A 20,202-nucleotide genomic window follows, 5' to 3' on the forward strand; every position below is an offset into this window, starting at 1 on the left:
GGAATGGGGAAGAAAAAAACCCCAAAATATTTCACTGGATGCAGTTTTTGACTGTTGCTTCAGGATACTTTTCAGGGGGGAAAAGATCCTGCCTGAAATGACAGTTTTTAGGGAACATAGTTGAAAATGCCTTCGAGGGTGGGGAGAAATCTTGTGACAAATTAAAAGCTACTTGTAAACACTAATTTATGCTTTAATCAAGTTAATAAAAGGAGAAGGAAGCAAGTACTGTAGATGAAGGAGGAGAACAAAATTTTGAATAGAAAGTTGAGTAAACTTAATTCTTTAATGATTTTTTCTCATATTCATTTATAGTCAATGCTGAAACAATGTTTCAAATGTTGGCCAGAATTAATATTGCTTTTTCATCCTTTAATAATATTGAGCCTACTAGCCAAATATTCAAAATGAGATTTTGTTCATTGTACACAATCCAATTGACCAGCTTTCTCTGCCTGGTACTTTACTTTTATGGGGTAAAAGGTGGGAGCAGTTTATGCAAGCCACGGGATACAGCCTGAGTCTCCTCAATCGGGGCGCCTCCCTGGGAATTGCTGCCCCGCCTGGCCCAGGTGTTTGTAAAAACAGTACACTGCTGGAAGGGGAAAGGGAGAGAAGGAGGAAGAGGGGGCTTACCCAGAGGCCTGCCGGCAGATAAAAGCTGCAAGGCTCTGTCATATATCAGACAGTTGAGGGAATACAGTCATCTGGACCGTAATAGATTTATTTTCAAAACAGCCCAATTTCATAGCTTGTCCCGGTCTTCCCTCTGCAAAAAAGTTGGCCAAGTTATTCATAGTCCATATCTATTGTCTCCATGGTATCTTCCAGAGGGTGATTTCGGATAGGAAAGTGCAATTCACTGCCAGATTCTGATGAGATTTCCTGACCAGAATTGGGGCATCCCAGGGGCTAAGCTCAGTGTTTCACCCTGAAACCAATGGGGCTGCAGAGAGAACTAACACCATGGTGGCGCGATATCTACATTGTTATGTCAAATATCGACAAACCGATTTGGTGGATTTACTCCTATTTGCTGAGGTAGTATACAATAATGCTATCCATAGCAGTACAGGATATACCCCGTTCCAGGTTGCAACAGGACGAGAATTCGTCCCAATACCAGAATGCCCTAAAACCAGCCCAGTGGATGGCAGAGAGAAGGAATGGACAGACTGAACGAAGGGCATAGGGTGAGTAGTTAAAGAGGCATTGAATCATGCGGTGACAAGGTACAAACAGCAGCCGGACAAAAAACAAAGGCCGCAGCCTATGTTCAAAGTGGATCAAATGGTGTACCTGTCTACCAAGTACCTGAGGCTAAACTTCCCTGGTAAAAAACTTGGATCTAAATACATAGGGCCCTTTCCTGTTGTCCGGGTGATAAATTCAGTAACAGTATAGCTTCACCTGCCCCAGCTGCTGGAGAAGATCATCCGGTGTTCCACAGCAGCCTACTCAAGCCAGTCCGCATCTTAGCATTGAGGGGACCTAATGTACCACTACCACGGCCTGTTGTGGTGGTGGGGGAACTGCAATTTGAGGTGAAAGATATCCTAGATATGAGATGGCACAGAGGAAGACTCCAATATATGGTAGTATGGAAAGGGTATCCACTCTTAGAAGCCTCTTAGGTACCCAGTGAGAACATGAACGACCCCAGACTAACTGTAGCATTCCATCACCAAAATCCAGAGAAACCAGGGGGGAGGATAGCCCGGGCTTGAGCTCACTCTGCTGTTTGTGTTCCAGGTCCCGACTTCCTGGTGGGGGGGGGGGGCAGTGGTGAAATCTAAATTTCTTTCCTACCTGTTCTGTGGGCGTGGTTTGGTGGCCATGGTTTGGGGGGGTGTCATGTGACTGGGTGGGCGTGGCTATGTGACTGGAGGATCAAAAGACAGAAACTCACTAACAATGTCCTGCTGGAGCAGGGTTGGACTAGATGACCTCAACTCCAGGTCCCTTCCAGCCCTGGATTATCCTCTGAAGCTGTGTCTAGTGCCAGGTTTGTAGTCCTTCCTTCCTCTACTTTTCCCTCCCTCCCTCCCTCTCTCTCTCTCTCTCTCTCTCTCTCAAACAAACCCCCCACCCCCATTTTTTGCCTAGCAGGCTTCAGCTTTTTTACTTTTAAAAAAATGCTTTCAAAAGTAAAAAAAAAAGCCTCTGACGATCAGGCACCTCAGCTGGGATCGTCAGAGCCTTATTTTAACCCTTTAAAAGCATTTTTTTACAACCTCTATGACCAAAGGGATTGTTTAAAAATTCTTTTAAAAGTAAAAAAAAAAGGCTCTGAAAATCATGTGGCTCAGCTGGGCATAGGGGGGAGACAGGGATTTTTGCTACTGGTTCTCCAAACCACCTGCCACCATTGCTACCGGATCGGCAGATCTGGTCTGAACTGGGAGCATTTCAACCCTGGGAGGGCACATGTCAGCCTCAACGTGCGTCCACGTGTCGGGGCTGTCATTCCAGTAGGTGCGGAGGTTCTGGTGACATGGTGGTTCCCATGGCACCCTGGCTCCTCAGCTTACCTCTTGGCCACCAAGCAACGTGAAAAGCCCTCTCCCGGCTTGCGCCCTCGCTGCTCATCAGCTGCAGGCACCACTTGATGTGGTTGTCACTATGGCAGCCTCCTCCGGATGTTTGAGGAACTCAGACTGGCAGCAAGCATTTCTGAATGGACTTGACAGTGAGTGCAGCTGGGAGCTGCTGACTGAGCAGCTGTTGAGGGCGGCTGAGAAGCTGAGGGACTGAGAGTTACAGAGAAGTTTGGAAACGGCTGTAATGATGACTAATCTGGAGAGACTTGGAAATGGCTGAAATATTGGGCAATCTGGAGGAGTGGCCAGTGGCCTAGGAGTGTATAGGAGTAATGCCTAATTGTGGTATCTAATGGAATAATGATTAATGAGTAGGGAGGAGCTAGGTTAAGGGTCACCTGGGTGATAAAGCTTTTGTAAGGAGGTGAGGAGCACAAAGCATTAGCTCCAACGAAATCTTCCTGTATTGCTTTATGGATGTTAGTTCGTGCCGGTAAAGGATTCAAACCATCATTCGTGTGTGTGGCATTTTCTTTATACACTGGAACCTGACACCATAGCTCTTTCAGGCGAGCCGTCCCCATGCGGCTCTCAGGTCCCTGCCCAAGCTGGCCTGAAAGCAGCACATGACCTTGCACCCGCAAGTGAGGCGGCAGCTGCTCTCTCTGGTAACTGAGCCTGCAAATTGGCATGATGGGCTCAGTTACCAGTGAGAGCAGCCGCCGCCTCACTCATGCCTTTTTATCCAAACTGCTGGGTGTTGCTCCGGTTCTTTCTGCCACAGCCACACAGCCTTTTCTTCCAATTCTAGTTATGCCTTGGCACTCGCAACCATGGCAGCCCAGCACTGCTGTTCCCCTCACTCCAACCAGCAGCTTCTGCCCATGTCAAGGAGCCGGTGGCTGGGTGGGAGGAGGACAAGGACGGGTACAAGGTGATGCGCCGCTTCCAGACTAATCTGGCTGGCAGGGGGGTGAGCAGGCAGCCCTCAGGAAAGAGCGCTGCACTGGGTGACACATCTCCCAGTCGTGGGCTGAATATGAAGCCTGAGAAGCTTCCCCAGCCAGCGCATGGCACTGCCAAGATGGTGGGGCTGAGAGTGCTACCACTGGCCAGGGAACGGCTGTCTCACCATGGAACGGGCTGGTAACTGCTTGTCCTCCAGTAAGAAGCACACTGGCCCTCTTGGAAAAAGTGGGGGTGCAAGCGTGGGTGGCATGCACATGTGCAGTGCGGGGTGCATGTGCACATGCAAAGTGTGGGGCGCATATGCAGTGCAGGGCGCATGTGCATAGGGAGTGTGGTGGGGGGGTCATGCGCGCATGCGCAAATGGGGGCACCCACTGCATTATGGGTGCTGGCACACAAAAGCGCGAGAGAGCTCACGCGCTCGGACTTTTGGCACGCAACACCAAAAAGCTTCACTGCTCTAGTGGTTTACTTTGCAAATGTATTTTTGTGCTTTTTATAATATCTTCCATTTTTCCCTAATAACAAGGGAAGACCTAGTCATGCTCTTACGTAGTTTCTTCTCTAGCTGAGGATTGCAACTTGTCAGGTCTTGTTACTAGTTTAAATATTTGTTTTTATATATCAAAGAGTTTTAACAGATTAAGCAATAAAAGATAGGAAAAGTGGTATAAAAAGAAACTAGAAAAAAAGACTGCCACTATTATAGGGGAAGCAATGCAAATGCATTTAAATACAGGGAGGAAGGGAATTAAATACATTTCTAATGCTGACATTAGCTAGGTATTTATTGGAGTATGTGTTGACTGTGCACTTTCTCTGTTGGTTTAAACTGTACTGTACTTTTAATAGTTACTTCTTTTGTTTTATTATTATAAAATTCTTCTGACCTATTTGTTAATTTTGTTGGCACAAGTACTTGTTGGTGAGAAAAAGAATTAATAGCATCATTGCTGGTCTGTGTATAATTTTATTCATCCATATGGCAAATTATATTGATTTGAATTTTAAACAAACGTTGAACTCTATTTTTATATTTACAGCTTGCTGCTCATTACAAAATCTTTTAGACACATATGATGAAAGTTATGATTTGGTATATGTATTCTACTTAATCTTAATAAAGAGGGGTACTCAGAAAGATGGCTGTCCCTTTGCAGACATAATGCTGGTAACAGGGTTAAGTCACATTGTCCACATCACAACCGCACAATTTGTAGAAGGACCACACTGATAAATTAAAAATAATGGTGGGTTGCAAAGAAAAGTGTATTTTTTAAAATGCAAGGAAAACTTTAAGCCTACTGCTCTGAGTTCTAGTATCTGAACTTCTGAATCTCTGATTGTAGACCTTGGTGGTTGCTTTGGACACCACTGAGATTTAAAAAGCAGCCCTAGCACCCAGCAGCTATCTAACATAGGAGATCTTTATTAAATTAGTGATTAAGCTTTTAATCACTATTTTTAAATTATCAGCTCCCATGACATTATCTCATCTCAACATGACTGTAATTAATTCTGCACACATGATCTGTAATATTTGCAGAGCATAGGCCATTTCAGCTTTTTTTCTAATGGAGAAATTGGAAGAGTTCTGTTCCATTGTTGGTTCATCCTCAAGTGGTAGTTACTGTCACCAATCAAAAATTAACTTGCTTGTTTGTGTGTGTGTGGGGGAAATCTTCATTCTAATGTCCCATTTTTGTATACAAAGCTGTTAGGACATGTAGTCATGGATATTTAAAAACTAAACCTTTATTATTGCCACTTGAAAGACAAAACATTTTTACCTCTACACCAAGAAAATTGTATGAAGTTATCTAAGGCCAACTCTCAGATATCTATATATATTCTTATTGATGCTTGAGGGTTTTCTCATTTCCTCTATTAAAGTTCATTTACATGAGATATAATTTTCAATTCAGACAGAATTCCAGTAAACATAGGAACATATTGTGTCTGCTTCCACTGCTTCTTGATTTGTTCACACCATCATTTCAGTCTTCCCATTGATAAGCAAAGGCCACTATTTGCTTGAATGCAGATACTTTGGGCAACCAGGTTTAGCAGTTCTTTGGCAGAATGAAGAATTGTAAAAAGCTACATTTCAGTGACTAATTTGTATATTGTATAAGGTACAACTTTGAACTTGGTCTAAAGTGATGAGACAGATACAATACAATTCTGCATTAATGCAGAAGTCTCCAAGTGTGTTTGGGACAGAGTATGTTGTGTGATAAGCATGGCTAATAGAGGAGCGCGGTGGCTTCCATATGGTTAGGACGCTGGACTGACGATCAGCAGGCTCGCATTTGAAACCCAGTTGCTGCCAGGTGACTGGATGAGCTCTCATCACTTGCTCCAGTTCCTGCCAACTCAGCAGTTTGAAATCAAGCGGCCATGACTAAGTAGATGGTTACCACTTCAGTGGGCAACTTTATGAGACATGAAAGGAGCCCCCAACTGGGCATCATCCGGGCAATTGTGATTTCACCAGCTGATCCTTTCACCACAGAAGCACCTCATGCTTCCAACACAGAAAAAAAGCATGGTCAATCACAAAATACCCATTCACCAGAAGGCAAACTACTATAATTATTTCTGATCTCCACCCCTTTCTAGCTGTGCAAAATACTCCTCTATCTAACCAATCTAACATTGAACTATTTTTTTCATTAGAATGCTTCTTGGAGACATGGGTGGTTAGAAACAGAGCTTTATTGGAAAGAGACCATAGCTGAAACTGTCATTTTGCTTGCTAGCTTTTCATTAAAATAATATTTTATAAATTCAGTGGTTCAGAGAAAAAAAAATCATTAGAAGAAACACTGGCTAAACAGATCCCACAGATGGCATATCTGAGATCATTCACTGCACAATTTCACTCTCAGGAATTGTCCACAGCAAAATTTTTCATAAACCATTCTAAAATAAAATAGTAGAGAATAAAGACATATACCGCTCTACTAAAATGCCAGTGATCTCTTCTCATGCTTTAAAACAATGCAACATATTTTGCTGATTTTGATGCAATATTTAAGCCTTAAAAATATTTCAAATACAAAATTAATATACCTTCAGGGATGTAATTCTCTTACTTCATACCAAAAACATCCAGAGGTTTTAGTCCGGATTCCTTATCTTGTAACACAACATATAATTGAAAAATGGTCTGCCTTCAGGCACTTTCAGCACATACAGTATGTGGAACAATGGAGAAATCACTATGCATTTTATCATATAGAAGTTGTGTAGGCTGGTTTGTTGCTCTCAACCCATCCCCATTCCGGAAATAATACTCAGGGACTATTAAACAACTACACCCACTCTATTCTCAACATTATTCAAGGCCGTGGGGGAAATATTTCAACTAACAAAATGGCACAAAAAGGAAAGAGTCTGTATTTCATAGTTACTCTGGTTTAGTCAAATTAGTCAGTTCTCTCAAGGCAATGGAGATATAAATATTGCAGAGATTTTTTTCAATCCCAGAAACTGAAACAAATATGGAGAGAAGGTAAGTGTAAGCCATATCAGAAAAAGGGACTACACTTGTAATGGAAAAGTGATAGGGTTAGGGTTAGGGTTAGGACCAAAATTGAGCCCAAAATTTATGTTGCTAAGTGAAACATTGGTTAAGTGAGTTTACCCCACTTTACGACTTTTCTTGCCATAGTTGTTAAAAGAATCATTGCACTTGTTAAGTTAATAACATGGTTGTTAAGTGAATCTGGCTTCCCCATTGACTTTATCAGAAGGTTGCAAAGGCTGATCACATGACCCACGGACACTGTAACCATCATAAATATGAACCATTTGCCAAGGATTTGAATTTTGATCATATGACCATGGGGATGCTACAACGGGTTGTGTGAAAAACTGTCATAAGTCACTTTTTTCACTGTTGTAACTTTGAACAGTCACTAAATGAATGGTTTTAAGTTGAGAACAATTTGTACTGTAAGGACTACATTGCACTGCTTTGAAATTCATGAAATTACAGTTGGTTGTCAAAATTTAGCAACAATAGAAGACGTTCATTCACATAACAAGATTTAACCAGGGGTGGGATTGAAACATTTCAGCAACTGGTTCGCTGCCCAGTATGCTAGGTGGGCATGGCCATGGGGCATAGCCCACTTGGCCACCTGCAATGTGGCTGGGGAGGGGAGTGTTTTTGCCCTCCTCAGGTTCCAGAGGCTTTCCTGGAGCAAAGGGTGAAAACGGATTCTCCCACGCACCAGAGGCCCTCCAGAAGCTGGAAATGGGCCTGTTTTCAAACTTTTAGTAGGCCCATTTTACGCCCTCCCCTTCAGAGGCTTCAGAGGCTTTCCTGGAGCCTCCAGGAGGGTGAAAATGGCTTCCCCCGGGCTCTGGAAGCCAGAAATAGGCCTGTTTCCAGACTTCTGGTAGGCCCATTGTTTTCCCTCCAAGAGCCTCTGTGTGCAGCCTACACTTAACCTGGCATTTAAAACAGGCTACGTGGAGACTCCTGGGAGGGGAGGAATGGGCGGGGTCAGCCAGTCCTTGGAACAACCCATTTGATGAACCAGATTAAAATTAACATCCGGTTCTCCCGAACCTGTCAAAACCGGTTAAATTCCACCCCTAGATTTAACCAGCCAAAGCAAAGTTTAAGCATTGGAAGGTGCAGTGGCATATTAGCAGCCCCCAAATTATATGAGATTCAATCCCCAATTATTTTAAGGCTCAGTAAGATCATCAGATTCCTGGTGCTTTGTATATTACAAAGAAATAAAGTTTGTATATTACAAAGAAATATACAAAGAATATTTGTATAGTTAGGAAGGAAAGAAAATTGTGGAAAACACATTTCCAAGTTATGCAGAGAAACCAGGGGTTGGAAGTGGGCAGTCAATTCTATTGCTGCATGATGAAAATACTTATCTGAGAATTGACAATATATATTCTAGGAACCAAATAGCTACCACCAAAAACAAAAGCTTTGCTTGTTCATCCTCCAGTAGTAACCAAATAGGTCCTGAATTGTTGGACTTCAGCACCCATATGCTTCTGACTATGATGACTAGGGCTTTAGAACCTATTGGTCTCAGCTCTTCCAGCACAACAAAATGTGTGATGTTGTACCGTTGCCATAGAAGTGTCTTCTTCCTAATACACCATAAGGTACTTATCAACCCTAAATATTAGGACTGCAAACTGGAGAGAAGAAAAAAATATTGCTATTGTATTAATATTCCATAATATTTTGCTTCTACCTGGGTGAGTCTGCTCACTTTTGCATACTGTATTGGAGCTGCCATTCATCTTTATGCAATGTCATAAGATCAATTTAGAAGGCAGCAGACTATACAGAAATAAAGATACTAGAGACTAGTACTTGCTTTTTTCTTTCTTGATGTAAAAATGAATGGAAAGGAAGCTTGACATGGATAGAGAGACTTGCATCCAGGGGTGGGATTCAGAAATTTTATCAACCGGTTCTCTGCCCACTTGCTGGGTGGGCATGGGCATGGTGGACATGGCCTACTCGGGCTTCTGCACCATGTGGGGGGCATTTTCACCCTCCCCAGACTCCAGAGGTCTTCCTCGAGCTTCCGGGAGGGTGAAAACAACTTCCCCCGGGCTCCAGAAGCCCTATGGAGGCCAGAAACAGGCCCATTTCCAGACTTCTGGAACCTCCAGTAGTCCTGTTTTTGTGCCCTCCCAGAGCCTCTGTGCAGCCTCTGCACCTACCTGGCATCCAAAATGGGCTGCATGGAGGTTCCTAGAAGGGGAGGGGTGGGGTGGACGGTGTCAGCCAGTCCTTGGAACAGCTGGTTCGGTGAACCAGATTAAAATTAATGTCCGGTTCACCCGCCCTGGTCCAAACTGGCTGAATCCTACCCCTGCTTACATCACATTGCATAAACCAGTTTAAATGACAGGTATTCTGCATGCTTAAAGACAGATATTTCACAAAATCACCTAATTCTAAGGACCAAATATTTTTTGAATAAATAATTACTTCCCAGATTATTTGATCAAGTGCTTTATTTTTAATCATTCATTTCCTGAGACATTTGGGTTATTTATACTGAATAGTGCGTAATCCACAGATTCTCTAATTTAGTGTATCCCAATACAGTCCAGAGTTATAAAACATCAAGCGTAGAGTACATTGTCTCAGATCATTTTTAATTGTATGGGGGGGGGAATGCTAAACATTGCTTTTGATTTTGTCTTAATTATGCACCCTCACACACAGATTATATTGGACTTTAAAGAAGAAAGGGACTACTACTTTAAACTATTTGCCCCCAAAATTAAGCATTTATATCTTCATCTTTCATACATGACTTATCTCTAAAGTATTTATGCCAGTGAGTTATATGAAAGAGAGGAGGGGAGAGGAGAGGAGGAGAGGGGAGAGATTATAAAAAGCACGAAGAGACACAAATAGAGAGCTTCTAGATTAAAACAATAAATGTGATGCTATTTAAAATCACAATGTCATAATAACTAAATAAATTATATTTGTTTGGAAGAAGTACTTTTTAAAGGAAAAAATGATATGTTTTCAATGTAAGTACTTAAGAAAATGAGACTGTGTAACTACATACAGGCCTGTCTAGAAAAATGCAATAACAAAATCTAATCCAGGGTGATCTGGCAGGCTCAAGCTGGCCCAAATATTGCTTACAGTCTTTGGGTGGTCATCTGGAGCTGCATGAATTGCAGGGCTTGGCTTCCCAATGCATCACAAGATCAGCTCCTCTACCTCTAGGTCAAAAACTGAGTCAGGGATTGGCAGAGACTGCTAAAAAGTGAAGGAATCTGCACTGATTTGCCCAAACATGGAGTTGTAGCTGGCACAGATGGAGCAAAGATGAAGATGGAGATTGGTGGGGGGAGGGATCCAGGGGATTGATTAGTGATAGAAAGAGTGATCATCACCGAAGGACAATAAGCCATAAATTGTGAGCTGTATGTCGGATTTTTTCTCTTTTCCGGAATACAATGCAAAGGATTTCAAATTATTCATGCTAAACTTAAAACAATCAGCTTTTCAGATTGCACTGTGATGAGTGGTATACATGTACCTGCTAAAGCTTCTAACATTCATTATATGGCTTTTGCATTGCAGACGGCTTGGCTGATTTATTTATATATTTACTTGTAAAAAGTAAAACAGAAAATAGAAATTCATGGCCATTATACTTAATCTCTCCATAGCAGGAGGGGACACCATGTAGTTCCAGGACTACACATGGACACAACTCTCCTTTTTGTAGCCCTTGGAGCCCCACCTAAACAAGACTGCTAAAAATAGTTATCCATGTTTGCCCCAAAATAAGACAAAGTCTTATATGCATCTGATTACACCTATTAATATTTTGTTTTTTTATCCTATCAGCCAATATATATATATATATATATATATATATATATATATATATATATATATATATATATAAATATATATATATATATATATATATATATATACAATCAATACCCAAAGAACTTAACAATTAAAATAAAATAAAAAATAAACTAAGCTTATCAGATTGAATAAATTCACAGGACCCATAAATCTTTATATTATGTTGCAAAATGTCTCTGCATGGTTTTCAATCTAATTTTTGTGCAGCAATTTATTTTTATTGCTAACTGCCACATTTTATAACTGACAAGCTTCAGCTTTTTAAAGTTGCATGCTGTTCCTACAAACAAATGAAGTACCACGCTGTTAGAAGATAGGAAATAAACTGGTTTTAAAAAGATTTATTATGCAAGTTTAAAACCCAGTTTGGAATTAATCTGAGGTTTTTTTTTTATACATGGAGTTCAGCAGCCTATTTTATCTTCATCTTAGTTCCTTGAACCTGCATTCAGGCCTTTAACTTGTGATTTATTGTACAGGTAGTTCTTGGCTTACAATCATTTGTTTAATGACTACCTAAAATTACAATGGCACTGAAAAAAGTGACATAACTGGTACTCACAATTACAACCATCACAGCATCCATATGGCCATTTGATCAAAATTCAGATGCTTGGCAACTGGCATGTATTTACAATGGTTGCAGCATCTTGGGGTCACATGATCACCATTAGTGACCTTTCCAGCCAGCTTCCAACAAGCAAATTCAATATGGGAAGCCAGATTTGCTTAACAACTACATAATTCACTTAACTTCAGTGATTCACTTAGCAGCCATGGCAAAAAAGCTTATAAAATTGGGTAAGACTCACTGTCTTGCTCAACAATGGACATTTTGGTCCCAGTTGTTGTCATAAGTCAAGGACTACCTGTAGGATAGTGGCACAAAGTCTAGAAACACTAGTGTTCAGATGAGCTTTGCAGCATTAACGTTTGTGGAAAAATGAGTGAATAGGAAGTAAAGCTGGGGAGAAAGACTTGTCACCCAGGTGTAATAATACTATATATGCAAGATAAAGGGAAAGATAAAATATTCCAACAATTGGAAGCAGAAGCACTACATAATTACATGCTGGTTGTTGATACATGCAAGTGGTATGATCTTAGTGGTATGAATTTTCTGAGAACCTATCTAAAGTCTACAAGCATGTATTGTTGATTTTATAATGTTCTTTGTTTGTATTTGTATAACATCAGAGTGCTTTGGGACTAGAGCAGGATAGAAATACTGTAAATAGATGTGTATGGGAGCCAATTACTGATTTAGACAAGCCTCCAGCCTGATTCAACAGATTTTTTACATTCAGTTGAACACTGGGCTAACAGTTCCAAAAACAAAAACTAGCTGCAGAATAATAACCTCTCTAGAGATGTCTACTTGACATCTATTCTTTTCATTTGATGTACCAAGTAAAACCTCTTTTTAAACTTCTCAAACACTTTAATTTACTATACTATACTATACGATTTTCTGCCATTTGACTCAGTATTGTTCTTTCTCACAATTACAGTATATACTTCTAGCAGTTGCTGATTTTTTATTTCCCTCTATAAACAATGCTTTACCATTGTTTTTAATTTTACTTAATTATCACCTATTAGGATTCCTGTGATTTAATTTTTTAAATTACTGGTTTAATGTTTGTGATAAATCTCACCCTGAGATTCTCTTTTTAAATATTCTTTTATCTCATCTTTATTATTTTTATAAATAACTCAAGGTGGCAAACATACTACTCCTTCTTCCTCTATCTTCCCCATAACAACAATTCTGGGAGATGAATTGGGCTAAGAGAGAGTGACTGGCCCAAAGTCACCCAGTCAGTTTTCATGTCTAAAGTAGGATTAGAACTCAAAGTTTCTTTGTTTCTAGCCTGGTGCCTTAACCACTAGACCAGAGGTCTGCAACCTTAAACACTCAAAGTACCATTTGAACCCATCTCGCACAGAAAAGAAAACACAAGGAGCCACAACATCTGGATGGGCATGGCCAACTCAATGTCACTCACTCCCACTCAGTCACATGACCCCCCAGTCACACCTATGCAGCCAGTCATTAGGGCAGAGAACTGGTTGTTAAATTATTTGCAATGCCTAAACCCACCCCTCCCAGCCACTTCTTGTCACACCCGGCCTCACCTCCCGGCCGCTCACCTCAAAGGCCTCAATATATTTATAGTTCTGTAAAAATGTTGTTCACCTCTCCCTCTCTCTCTCTCTCTCTCTTTCCCTCCCTCTCTCTCTTTCTCTCTTTCCCTCCCCACTCTCTCTTTCTTTCTCTCTTTCCCTCCCCACTTTCTCTCTCTCTCTCTGTTTCTTTCTCTCTCTTTCCCTACCTCTCTCTTTCCCCTTCTCTTTTTTTCTATCTCTCTGTCTATTTCTGTCTCTTGTCTCTTTCTCTCTCTCTTTCCCCCTCTCTTTCCCTCCCTTCCCTCCCCCTCTCTCAGGGGGGGAAGGAACCCCTGAATGGGTGCTGAGTGGTGGGAATCTGACGTCCGGAGGCCGACGAGCCCAGGAGCAGCACACCAATGATCAGCTGGTCGGCGGAGAGCTGAAGATCAACTAGCCAGCGGGGAGGCAAGGCATCACAATACCGGCAGCTCTGCAGGAAAAGTAACTGACATCCAGGAGGGGAGAGCAAGCCAACGAAAACACAGGGTCGCATTGTGGCTCCGTGTTGTAATGGGCTGCAGGAGGAGAAGACCCCATCTCACCCATTGTGAAGCGTGTTAAATTTCACTGTGTTGCATAAGAGTTAGGCAGGCCATGGAGGCAGCAACAGCAAATGTACCAAAGGCAGAATGCTGTTTCGCCCAAAGGCAAGTGGAGGGGCGCTTCGCTCCCGCACTAAGGCTCTGGCCATTGACACCATCATGACAGGACAACAGCTCTTTCATCCCTCTGCCACGACACAGCAACAGGGAGCCATGGGTTTGCCAACGCCTGCACTAGACTATACTGGCTCTTTGGCTATAGGTGAATTGTAAGTTGACTAAACTATTATTAAAATTATAATTAAAATAATTTTGAGCACAACTTTAGGAAGGGCAAAGACAACTACACTAAGAGACCCAATACCATTTTACTATAAAGCCCATCATTGACCAGGAAACACAGTAAATTAAACAATAAAGCAATTTTGACAAATCACAGTAGGATGTTCATTCAATATAATTAAAAAAAACTAAATAAAAGACTGTCTTTTAGATCATGCATATGCTATATTATAGTCTCTATCAACCTAATCTAACTCAGGAGATTGTTATTTTGGGATAGAAGGACATCCATAGTAGCATTCAGGAACCAAGGTAATTAATTTATATATGACTTTGAGACTTCAATCCAGGCCAATGTATAAAATTATCATTTCCCTACTGTATAATTTACTGATGGTCATTGAGAACTCCGTATACAAACAAAACATTTTATCCAGAGTAAAGTACAGATTTTATCTTATTTAAATTATACTGTTTGATCTGAACTGATTTGATCAGAATTATTTTATTTGCATTATTAACATGCTCCCCTCCTGATAACATCCTGCTAAATTAGTTAGAAAACATCAATAGAGAGAAGTATTGAACAGGTGTTTCTTCCATTTGGTGAAAAATAATTTAGGCTAGATGGAGCTAGATTATCCATTCACACAAACAAATCATGAACCACATGAACCATGCAGGCTTAAAACCTAAACTACAACACCATCAGAATATACTAATCCTGCTTTACCAAATATCCCGCAAACATATTTTGAGTAGTAAACTTAATCCATTTTAGAATGCAGTCAGTGAACTGCTTAGCTAGATCCTGAGGGCAATTAGTGCCTTTGCTTCGATTTATAGGATTGCATTCTTCAACTTTTCAATAAGTGAAGGCCACAAAGGTCCTATATCTTATCCAAACTACTGTTATGTCAAACCAATTTGAATATACTTCTGTAAACCATGGAGAAAATGAAAAAGTTAATGCTGATCTATTGAGACAAACATTCAATGTAACATCAACTTTTTTAGCAGATTTGAAAGTAAACATTTTTAGAAGAAACAATCTTTACATTAATCCCACAAATAAATACATAAGCAATTCCTGCTTGCATCAGAAATGAAATACAGAGTGTCATAGAAAAGAGGGGTTTGATCTACTCTCTCCAAAGCATCTGAGGGCAAGACAAGAAGAAATGGATATAAGATCATTAGAGATCCAACCTAGAATTAAGGAGAAATTTCCTGATAGTGAGAAAACTAATCAGTGGAACAGCTTGCTTCAGGAAGTTGTGGTTGCTCCATCACTAGAGATTTTCAGGAAGAGATTGGACAATCATTTGTCTGGAATGGTATAAGGTCTCCTACTCGAGCATGCTTTGGACTAAAAGACCTACAAGGTCCCTTCCAACCTTGTTATTCTATATACTGTGTAAAATACTTGAATATTAATTTGACATATTTAAACCACTTTTCCACAAATGTAAAAAAACAGCTGCTGAATATGTTGTTTCAAAATAACTATGTTAGAATACAGAATGAAGATTTAGAAGATAGGTCAAGATAGGTAAATCTACAATTGTTGTTGCTGGGGAGAATTTCTATGATTAAGCTGAATATTTTCCCTAGAACAGTGGTCACGAACTGGTGGTCTGTGGACCACTGGTGGTCTATGAGAAAATTTTGGTGGTCCAGAGAAATATTATTTGCATTTTTAATATTGCACTAAATGAGGGGTCCTCAAACTACAGCCCCTGGGCCAGTTACATGCAATGAACGTTTGTGTTGCTGCAGAGTGTCTCCCCCCTTCAGGGTCTTTCTGTGTGGGTGGAGGGAGGCAGAAATTCCGACTCAGGGGCTGCTTCAGCCTCCTGGTGTGGGACTTTGGGCAAAGGCTGGAGGGAAGCGCTGCTGGTGGCGAAGAGCCGGAAGGCCTTGTTCCAATGGGACTGTCTCATGGCCTGTAACTGGCAGACCATCTTAGCCTGCTGAGCCTCCACGTGCTGGTACCTGGCCTTGCACTCCCGCAGGTCTTCCCTCTGCTTGGAAAGCCTATGCTCCTAGTCCTCAGTGAGGTGCTTCTGATGAGCCTCCTTCTCGGTCAGATGCAATCTGAACTGAGCCAGCTGTTTTGTCAACTCTTTCTCATGGTAAATGCTAAACTCCAACAACTTCTTCCTGTTGGGACACTAAGGAGCCTGGGCAGGCAGGAGAGGAGGGGCTGAGAGGGGAGGGGCGAATAGAGGACGGCAAGGCGCCCCTCATGATTGACATCGAGCACCACAGCGCCCACCCCAGAATATGACCACCTAGCAACGCCCACCCAGCCGGTCATTAGGCAGATCATATTAGTGGTCCCTGAGATTTAAAATTATGAATTTAGTGGTCCCTGAGGTCCGAAACATTGGTAACCCCTGCCCTAGAATGTTATTTTTGTTTTGACAACAGATGTACCATTTAAACAATGGCAGAAAGACATATCTACATTTGTGTGGCAAAGTGAGTTAAGAACAGTCACAAGACATTCAAGATAGAGAAGGCTTATGTCTATCTGACTTGACATTGTATTGTGCAGCTTGTTTAGTTTGGATGAAGGAGTAGCTGGCACTGAAAAATAGAAGATTGCAACTAGAAGAGCATGACTTAAGTTTTGGGTGGCATGGCTATTTATGGTATGAAAAAGTTAACGTAAATGTAGATTTCAAAAATTATTTTATTAGACATGCCATACTGAGAGTATGAAATAAATATAAACTTTGATTGTGTCTGAAAATGCCTTTATGATGTTATGATCCAAATTAAAAAGATTTAAAGTAGATAAAAGGGCTTTTGCTTTTGAACAAGGTAAGATGGAAATTAAAATAGAATTACATGAATATGCTATTGCTAAAATGTACAAACTATTATTGAAATTTGAAATAAAAGATGAACAAGTGAAATAATGTATGATCAAATGGGCTAAAAACTTTGGCCCATTTGATCATACATTATATCATAAAATACATAAATAGAATAATGGGAGAATACATGGATGAAAGGATTGGAATTGATGTTGTGTTAAAGAAAACATAGATAAAATGATGCACCATTGATATTTACCACCAGAAAAAATGTCTAAAATGTATTAATGTATCTCAAATATATGCTGGAAATTAAAACAAGAGAGACTTTTTATCTTACTTGGTGGGCATGTAAAAATGGTAAATAACTTGGGATTCAAATACATACATTAATTCAGAAGATTTAAAAAACTAATATACAATTAAAATCAGAAATTTCCCTTTTGGGACTGGTGGATACAGTTTGAAAAAACTATGGAACTTTGTTTTTATGTATGACAACAGGCCTTTACATGTGGAACAATGGAAAGAATTGATAATATCTACTGTGGAAGAATGAATGGTGAAATTGAGAGTGGCTGACCTTGATCAGAGAAAACACATTGGTTGATTTTAATCTTGATTGGAAACCTTTTTGGATTCTTTGCATCAAACAGAAAAAAAAATGAAGTTATGACATATGGATCTGATGATTAGAAAAAATGGCAGATAATAAAAAAAATGAAAAATAAACATAGAGTAACAGTTTAATGTATACTTATACTTACGTATGTTGTAAAAGAAACTCAGAAATAATGTCTTCGTATTTCCTTACCTTCTTCTTTCCATACTTTTGTATTTTGATTCTTCTTTCATTCTTCCCTCTTGTACTTCAATTATCAGTTTCTGTTATTTTTTATTTGTTTAATTGAATTATTTTTAATAAAGTTGTCCTTATTTTTTTTAAAGAACAAGAGAATTAGTTCACAGAACAGAGAACTATAAAGTAAATTTTATGAGCAGAGATGGAAGGAATTGGAAATGTTAAATTTTGGAGAGAGAAATCAGCCTCTGCCTTACCACCTACTTTTAATTTGATGGACAAATCAGAGGAACACTTATAGGCTCACCATTCTAAGTATTCATAGCAGAGACTGTAATGCAGCATCTAGAAAATAGAACACCCCCAAACAAAAGTATGGATCCAGTATGTAGGTAACATCTTTGTCATAATAAAAAAGGAACAATTAGAGAACATACAGGAAACAATCATCAACTTCAAAGGAAGAAAATTCAGAGGAAGAAAACAACAACACACTACTCTTCCTGGATCTCTTCATCAATAAAGGAAATGGTAAATTTGAAACACAAGTCTAACATAAAGCTACCCATACTAGCCAAATGCTCCACTACAAAAATAACAATCCAACCTAACACAAGAGGACCTGTGTAAGAATGTTATTCAAATGAGAACAAGTGCACTGCAGCAACCCAAACATTAGAAAAAAGAAACAGGCCACCTATATAATATCTTTCAACTAAATAGATACTCATGCAACTTTATCGAAAGGTATCTGACCACCCAATCCACTACAGCACAACCAATAAAAGCTATGAAAAAGATAACACTGCCATACATGGGGAAAAAGACCCAGTGTCCCAAGTAGAAAAAACAGGACTCATCTACAATGTACAGTATAAGGACTACAACAGCCATTATTTAGAACATAAAGACAGAAGATTAGCAAAGAGCATCCATGAGATAGCAATCAAAAGACATGATGAAAATTCACAAATTTCATGATATATGGAAGAATTTATCATAGTTTCAACTGGGAAACTGAGCATCCTAGACCAAGTTAAATCCAAAAATGCTAGCAAATTCCTGGAAGGTTTGCACTCAGACAAATCAGCCATCAATAGGTACATAGAGATAAACAACATTTACATTCAAAAGAAACAATGAAAAAGCTAAAAAGGTATCAATATAAATTAGATGGAAAGATTCCAATATGGGCAATCCCGAGACACATGATAGAAAATATAAATATATATCAAAAGATGGAGGTAGTTACCTATAAAGAACTCCTTTGTATGGAAAAGGGGGAATTACAATTAAAATCCAGAGAAAAGATGGGGGAAGAAGGGAAAAATTATACATGGTTTCAATATGGACAATTACAAGCTAGATGGAAATTAGATCAAAAAATAGGTGTTAAGCAAACTGAGGATAATTTGTTAAAACAAATGAGAGATCAAGGCCAACAGCATATTAAGAGGTTGTATAATGTATTAGTAGAAATAGACTCAGAGACTGAATTGGTTAAGGATTGTATGATTAAGTGGGCACAAAATTTTCAGCAACCAATAATGTTGGAAACTTGGGAAAGAATTTGGGTGAGGAATGTTAAATTTACACAAGCGCAAAATATGAGAGAAAATTTTCATAAGATGTTTTATAGATGGCATTTAGACCCCAAAAAGTTGTCATGTATGTATCCTAATGTACAGGCTAAATGTTGGAGATGCGATTGTGAAGATGCCACTTATTACCATATATGGTGGACTTGTAAAAAAGTTAAAGCATTTTGGATTAAAGTATGGTGGATCATGCAGAATATTTTGAAAAAGAAGATTAAGTTTACTCCACATTTCTTTTTACTAGGAATAATTATGGATTGTACAGCTATAGAGACTAAATTGATTTTGAACTTAATAACAGCCGCGAGACTTTTGATTGCTCAATATTGGAAGAAAGAAGAATTACCTACAATTGAAGAATGGACACTCAAAGTATCAAATCTGGCAGAAATTGCATAATTTTCTGCTTACTTGAAAGACTATACACAAGAAAAATATATTTTAGAATGGAAAATGTGGATTGATTATATTCAAAATAAGTATCAGATAAAAAAATATCGAATAGCATATGAGTAAATTTAGGAAATATTTTGTATTAGATATATTTTTGAAGGAGAGGGGAATTGAGAGTGTGATTATGTGTGGGGTGACTAGAGATTATAATTTAGGAATTATTTTGGATTATGATTGTTAGTTTTGATACCCTGCATTTTGTTCTGGGAAGTCGGGGTGGGGGGTAAGGGGGAGGGGAATTGGGTGGTTGAGGGTAAAGGATGGAGTGATGGTTAATGTACAGGGATTATTGAAGATGTATAAATATAATTAATGTAGGGTCGGGTCTGCCCAGTTACCATTTTAGAACGGTGGGGAGGGAGAAAAGAAGAGAGAGTAGGAGGTAGGAAAGAGGAGAAGAGGAAGGAAGAGGGTAGAAGAGGAGAAGGAAGGTGTAGGGTGGAGGGAGGAGAGGATGTAGATAAGAGGAGGAGAGGAAGGTCTGGAAAGTAGAAGAAGGTAGAAGAGGAAGAGTGTTAAAAGGGGTGGTGACTGGGCAAGCCTGACTAATTGTATATAACTGTACATTGGATGAGCTGAAAAAAAAGATTAAAAAAAAAAAGAAAAGAAAA

At 39.7% G+C, this 20,202-nt stretch overlaps 1 protein-coding gene across 2 annotated transcripts in view; it reads right to left on the minus strand.

The window, feature by feature from the left end:
• Positions 1-20,202, minus strand: part of NHS (NHS actin remodeling regulator) — a 522,889-nt gene that overhangs the window by 492,321 nt on the left and 10,366 nt on the right. The gene's annotated exons all lie outside the window — the stretch shown is intronic.

The sequence above is a fragment of the Ahaetulla prasina genome, chromosome 5 (genome assembly GCF_028640845.1).
Source record: "Ahaetulla prasina isolate Xishuangbanna chromosome 5, ASM2864084v1, whole genome shotgun sequence".
NCBI lineage: Eukaryota > Metazoa > Chordata > Lepidosauria > Squamata > Colubridae > Ahaetulla > Ahaetulla prasina.